The sequence below is a fragment of the Zea mays genome, chromosome 5 (assembly GCF_902167145.1).
Source record: "Zea mays cultivar B73 chromosome 5, Zm-B73-REFERENCE-NAM-5.0, whole genome shotgun sequence".
NCBI classification, from domain to species: Eukaryota; Viridiplantae; Streptophyta; class Magnoliopsida; order Poales; family Poaceae; genus Zea; species Zea mays.
In genome coordinates this window covers 159,449,892-159,456,726 of record NC_050100.1, presented here as the reverse complement: position 1 = coordinate 159,456,726, position 6,835 = coordinate 159,449,892, and the positions used below count along the sequence as shown (strand labels likewise).

At 44.8% G+C, this 6,835-nt stretch overlaps 1 long non-coding RNA gene across 3 annotated transcripts; it reads left to right on the top strand.

The window, feature by feature from the left end:
* The first annotated feature begins 1,973 nt into the window (after window positions 1-1,973).
* On the top strand, window positions 1,974-5,919 carry LOC109939954 (uncharacterized). 3 transcript variants are annotated; one of them, XR_002262398.3, is made up of 5 exons: window positions 1,974-2,828; window positions 2,930-3,412; window positions 3,654-3,752; window positions 4,514-4,731; window positions 5,097-5,313. It is a non-coding gene; the product is annotated as an uncharacterized lncRNA (long non-coding RNA). The 3 variants fall into 3 exon arrangements; XR_002262399.2 differs by lacking the exon at window positions 5,097-5,313 and adding an exon at window positions 5,843-5,919 and having other exon boundaries at window positions 1,981-2,828; XR_002262397.3 differs by having other exon boundaries at window positions 1,979-2,828; window positions 4,514-5,919.
* Window positions 5,920-6,835: the final 916 nt, after the last annotated feature.

Genomic DNA, 6,835 nt, shown 5'->3' with positions numbered 1-6,835 from the left:
TATACCCCCTATGATATTTTGCATTTGTTCTCAATGTTCATCTACATATTTTTTAAGAGATTGCAGCTCGTCCGTGTTGCTTACCTCGAGGGTAGTCGCAGGTCGACCCGAAGCCAGATCCATCGCTCGTTGCCGAACGACCTTGTTGTTCCTGTCCACATTGAAGTTGGTCAGGAACTTCGCCTTTTCCTCTTGGATCAGCTGCTCTTTGTGCTCCTCAAACTGGAGTTGTTCGTCAGCCGACAAGGTTTCCCAAGTCGGCTCTATGATATTGCCGGGAGAGACTTCGGAGCTATCCCTTGAACCGGCCATTGAGGACCGATTTGATGAATCTATATGTGTTCTTCCCCAGCGGAGTTGCCAAAAGTATGTTGGCACCTTTTTCGGGCGCCAAACACTAAATAAGAACCGGTGGCGGTGCTCTCTGCACAGGAGCGGACGGTCCGCGGCCAGGGGCCGGACGGTCCGCGACCTGGCGCAGGGGTAGGGTTTCCTGCCAGACGGCCAGACGGTTCGCGCACTGGGGCCGTGAAAGTCGCCTAGAGGGGGGTGAATAGACAAATCTAAAATTTATAAACTCTAAGCACAACTACAAGCCATGTTTAGCGTTAGAAATAAAGCCGAGTCTAAAAGAGAGGGTGAAAACAAACCAACCAAGAAATAAAGCGAGTGACACTGTGATTTATTTTACTGAGGTTCGGTTCTTGCAAACCTAGTCCCCGTTGAGGTGGTCACAAAGACCGGGTCTCTTTCAACCCTTTCCCTCTCTCAAACGGTCACCTAGACCGAGTGAGCTTTTCTCCTCAATCAAATGGGTCACTTAGACCCCGCAAGGACCACCACACAATTGGTGTCTCTTGCTTTGATTACAAATGTGTTGAGAACAAGAATGGGGAAGAAGAAAAGCGATCCAAGCGACAAGAACTCAAATGAACACGAAAATCTTTCTCTCACTAGTCACTAAGTGTTTGGAGTGATTTTGGACTTGGGAGAGGATTTGATCTCTTGTTTCTGTCTTGGAGTGAAGTCTAGAGCTCTTGTATTGAATGCACTATGCTGAAAACTTGAATACCTTGAATGGTGGTGGTTGGGGGTATTTATAGCTCCAACCACCAAAACAACCGTTGGGGAGGGCTGATGTCGATGGGCGCACCGGACATTGTCCGGTGCGCCAGCCACGACACCCAACCATTAGGGTTCTGACGGTTTCGACCGTTGGAGCTCTGACAGCTTGGGGCACCGGACAGTCCGGTGCCGCACTGGCCAGGTACTGTTCACTGTCCGGTACGCCTTCTGGTGATGCTCTGACTCTGCATGCACTGTTCACGTTGTCAGCCGACCGTTGGAGCCGACCGTTGCGCTGGCGACCGTTGCTCCGCTTGGCACATCGGACAGTTTGGTGCCTCACCGGACAGTCCGGTGAATTATAGCGGAGCGCGGCCTTAGAAACCCGAAGGTGAAGAGTTCAGCCTGTACGGTCCCTGAGGCACCGGACACTGTCTGGTGGCACACCGGATGGTCCGGTGCGCTAGACCAGGGTTCTCTTTGGTTTCTTTTGCTCCTTTCTTTTGAACCCTAACTTAGATCTTTTTATTAGTTTGTGTTGAACCTTTGGCACCTGTAGAACATATAATCTAGAGCAAACTAGTTAGTCCAATTATTTGTGTTGGGCATTTCAACCACCAAAATCATTTAGGAAAAGGTTTGATCCTATTTCCCTTTCAATCTCCCCCTTTTTGGTGATTGATGCCAACACAAACCAAAGCAAATATATAAGGTAAGTGCAAAGGTTGCTTGGAATTAAACCAATTTTTATTTATACTTGATATGCATGGATTGCTTTCTTTTATTTAACATTTTGGACTAAGCTTGCACCACTTGTTTTATTTTTGCAAAATTGTTTTGGAAAATCTTTTGAAAGTCTTTTTGCAAATCTATTACTACTCTATAAGACTCTATTGTAGGCGTCCACAAGTGCATTGTGGTTCTGCCCGTCCTCCCCCTCGCGCAATCTCAGGAACGTCGTGCTCAAGCCGCACCGCCATCATCGCCCCTAGCACACCTTCCTTCGGCAACCTTCCATAGACGCAATCACAGGATCCACGCCCCGCGTCCGTGCTCCCCCTCGCGCAGGTCCAAGCGCGTGCCTTCCTCCGCCGACGAGGCCGAGGTTGCTGAGCTCCTCGCCGACACCTCCACGCCCCCGCCTCTCGCCCTCTCCCACGTCTCCTGTGTGCCCCTGCCCCTTCGGCTCCATCTGGCAACGCCATCCTCGCTCGCACGCCCTCGCCTCCGTGAGCCCCACCCCGCTCCGGCGCTCCCATCGTGCCCGAACCCTGAGATAGCCGCCGCCCCAAGCGTCTGACGTCATGCCCCTCGCCTGCCTCTCGACCCACAAGATAGCCGCCCCCACCCCCTCTCCGAGCGTGGATAAGGAAGCATCGCCGCACGGAATCGTTCAAGTGGCGCGCGATGGAGGACGAGGGGAGCAGCGGCCCGAGCCTGGGCCCGGACAGGGAGGCCTCCTCCTCGCCGCTGCAGAGGCCGGAGAGAGTGAGGATGTCCAAGGCTAGCGACTTCATCATCCCCTAAGCCGCAGACCAGGGCCGCTTCGACGTCGGCCAACCCCTGCGCCTGTCCCCGCGATGTCCAGTCATGCCACCACCGCGCGCACACACCTCCCTTTCCATGTTTGACCTCCCGCGGCATGAGGTGGTGTGTTGGCTCCACGTGTTGCGCGTGCCGGAGGACGACGACACTTGACTTCTCGCCGTCGCAGTTCACCTCCTCCTAGAATGTCGTCGCCGACTCCACCACACCCTTCCAAGGTCCTCTCGCCACTGGGACTCCCTTTCTTTTGTTTTCTTCAACCTCAAGTCGTTGATTCCCTTACCGACGGAGTGAGTGTTCGGTTTTTTTGGATCTGCAGATGCGCGGCGCGTCCGGCACCATGCCACTCACCGTGAAGCAGGTCGTCGACGCCTAGCAGTCTGGCACGGGCGAGAAGGGTGCTCCACTCAGTCTGATCGTTGGACATGTTTGAGAGTGCGCCGAAGGCTCTTCCTTGTGTGGAGTGGTCGACACGCAGGGTCAAAAGAAATGGTTTATCCTCCTGTCCCAAATGCATTGTTCCTCTAGCGTAGTTCTTGGGGAATTCGTGTGGATCGAGGAAGGGATTTTTGTGTTGGGGTTTGGAAGGTGGTGTTGCTGCTCCTACTGTTCTTGGCATGAGCGTTGGAGATGGGGACAGACTACTACAATGCGCTCAAGGTGAGCCGAAACGCCACGGCGCGATGGAGGAGGACCTCAAGAAGTCGTAACACCGGCTGGACATGAAGTGGCACCCAACAAGAACCCTGGCAACGTCAAGGATGAAGTTGAGGCCAAATTCAAGATCTCCAAGGCCTAAGGGGTATGGAAATTGCAGCACAACATTTTTTTAAAAAAATGCAGTAACATTGGATGCAGCTGCAGCGCCTTCTATTCTAGCTTAGATTTGCTTTTACAGCGTTATGTCGACTGAGCGTTATGTCGGTTTTCAATATGTAGGTCTTGTATCCTGATTGATTCTGCCTGGAATCATAACCTTGTGTGCTGTTTCTATGGCTGCGAATTTTTGTTCCTTCGGATATGATAATGCTCGCTTCTTTCAGGTTTTGAGTGATCCCCAGAAGAGGGCGGCATACGATCAGTATGGCAAGAAAGGGCTGAAGGCCTTTGCAGATATCCAGGAGCGTTGTGAGGCTGAATGGGTAAGCATTTTTGTAGCTGGGTTCTTGCATTGCACCATCTTTCACATTAGAGTCTACTCAGCTTTATTTACAATTAGAAGCTAGATTTGTTTCACCTATGAAAGTATACCCTTGTTTGTAGTTAGTAGGAATGTATTTCAATTTTTAGGTCATAAATAAAGTAAAAACTACTAATTTAATAGATTAACAGAGTCTTATCTCCGCTCTCTTAATAGGTAGTAGAGACTAGGGACCGAATCGGAGATCTTAACAATCGATATAAAGCCTGGCTAGAAGAAGGGGACTAAGATCACATTCCCGGACAAGGGAAACGAGCAGGCAAACTAAATCCCTGTCGGCGATAAAAATTTCAGCATAAAACTAACTAAATTACCTTTGGAAAAATAGGCAGAAGAGCCCCCTTCACTGTTTCATATGTTAAGGCATAAATTGCAGTTTGCTAGCAGGTCCTCCATATAGCCCTAGACCACCTTTACTGATCATCAAGCACTAAATTAATATAGGTAATTATTATTCTCAAAGGGTAACAATACATAGAAATTGGAAATAAAATTTAGATTGTGGGAATTAGCTCAAGGCTCATGCCCTAACACATCTATAGATTTGTAACTTGTCAAGCATAAATCAAATTAGGAAGTATGGTTACTGATATACTTGTTAATTCTCTTTTACATAAGTTCTTCGATCAAGTCATTCTGTCCATTGTTATGTTCAGTATATTCATTGCAGATGCAACCCCTAAATCACTTCCTCCATTTCAGATGAAGGAAATACTTGGTGATTATGATGCTATTCATGTGAGAGTGGTGATCTATTGAAAAATACTTGGTGTTGAACAGAGCCTTCATCCTCATCTAGACAGAGACACCACACCTGAGTATAACAGAAAAAGAATTGCACAATGGATTCCACCGGGTCAAACTTCATTCATTGCATTAAATGAAAGAACTCCATGCTTCTTTTCCACTCTGTCAGACAGGTACTGTCTACTCTGTTTTTCTTATTTCTCTGTCCAACTAGAATTTTTGGCGTTGTTTAAATAGCATCAATTTTCTTCTTGCATCCTAATGCATTGCAGAGCACTTCTTGGTAAGGGCACTTAGAAAGATGTCCTCATTCTTGTTATTATTGAGGATTATTTAAAAGAATTAAGTTTATATTTCTGTTTACTTTCCATTTTGGCATGGTTAAACATTTCTTAGCAATAAGATGTTTTGTTGTGGCTAGTCATGTCAGTTCTTCAATCTGTATGCTGATTAAATGCTATTCAGGTTTCTACCTCTATGTGTGCTAATATATCAAGAACCACTGTGTGCTTACTGAATGTGTTTGCTCATTCATTAGGCAACAATTCAGGTACAAGTTAGCGTACTCGTGCAACTTGAGTAGCATGTTGGAGCCAATTATTAAGGAAAACTATCAGTTATTGACAGTAAGAGGCTCGTGATGCAAGGAGCAAAGACATTTATCAAGACAATGAGAGAATTTGACAGTGATTTAACCCTTTGTGATGATCCAAAAAGAACACCAATGATTATTATAGGTATTAAATATTGTCTAATTATAAAACAAATTACAGATGGAGACTAAAATACGAGATAAATTTATTAAACCTAATTAAGTCTATATTTAATACTCCTAATTGATATTTAAATATTTGATATGACCCGAACTAAACTTTAGTCAGGGAACAAAACACTTAGACTTGGAGAGCTGAATCTTTCAGCAACTTGACATCCTGACATGGACAACTGATTAAACCTGAAGCTAGCATGGTAGTGTTTGCTGTTATTGCAGAAGCCAGCTAAAATCAACCTGCAATGGTGGACACCACCTATGTTTCACTTCAGCGCATCTGTTCATACTACCACGCGTACTTATAATCTAGAAAAAGCCAAAAGTCTTGACATGTTTTGTTTGCAACACAAAAGAGAATTTGGTTACAACACAAAAGAGAAGATTTATTTGCAGATTTAGAATGTATATACATGTCACATCCTTTTGTACAACATGTGTAAGAATGAAGCAGCACCATGAGGCTTATGCGTGGAGAATATCATTAATTGGTTATTATCTTTTAATTTGTATAGGTCTGTAAGAACGAACCTGCACATTGAGGCTTATACGTGGAGAGTGCCATAAATTGGTTGTTATATTCTTTTCTCTATTCCTTTAAAATATAAGTTTTGTGTGTCGCACAAAGCACATAGATCTGTTCTTCCCCTCGCTTCTCACCTACCAGTAGGTTTTTACATGAGAAACCACTCAAGCCTAACATGATAGTAAGTCACACGTAGTGCAGCGTTCTTACCTAATACTATCCTGCTAGCTGAAGAAATATGAGTATTAGGTAATCGTGCTGAAGAAAGATGAGAATATCCTTGATGTTAACTATATCTTAACTAGGTATGATGGCATTAAGGTTCAATTCAGCATAATCGTTGAAACAAATTCGATCTCTATCAATTTCTTATACGTTCAAGTAATGAATCTTTCAATTGATTAAAATAACAAAATTTATATATGGCTAAGATCACAAATGGATTACAAAACCTTTTCTCATAATGCTATAACACACATTTATACATAAGTTATCGTGTTATTACATGTTTCTGTTGCAACGCACGGGCATTCACCTAGTAGTCAAAGTTATATGAATATGATTGCGAGAAGCATTTTCAAGTTTTGAAATTTTCTCCCCCCTATTTCAAAATGCTTTTCCTTTGACTTAAACAAAACTCCCCCTCAATGAAATTCTCTTAGTGTTCAGGAGGGTTTTAGATACTATTTGAAAGAGGTCATACCAATATGTATAAAAAATAAGATACCAGTTGAAAACATCTTTAAAAACTTTTTGAAATTAGTGGTGGTGCGATCCTTTTGCTTTGGGCTATATGCTCTCCCCCTTTGGCATTAATCGCCAAAAATGGAGTCTTTTGAGAGCCCTTATTACTTTCTCCCCAATGGTACAAATGAGTATGAGTGAAGATTATACCAAAGTGAGAGTAGAGTGATGGCGAAGGGTAAATGATACCAGTAGAGTTGAGTGGAAGCCTTGTCTTCGTCGAAGACTCCATTTCCCT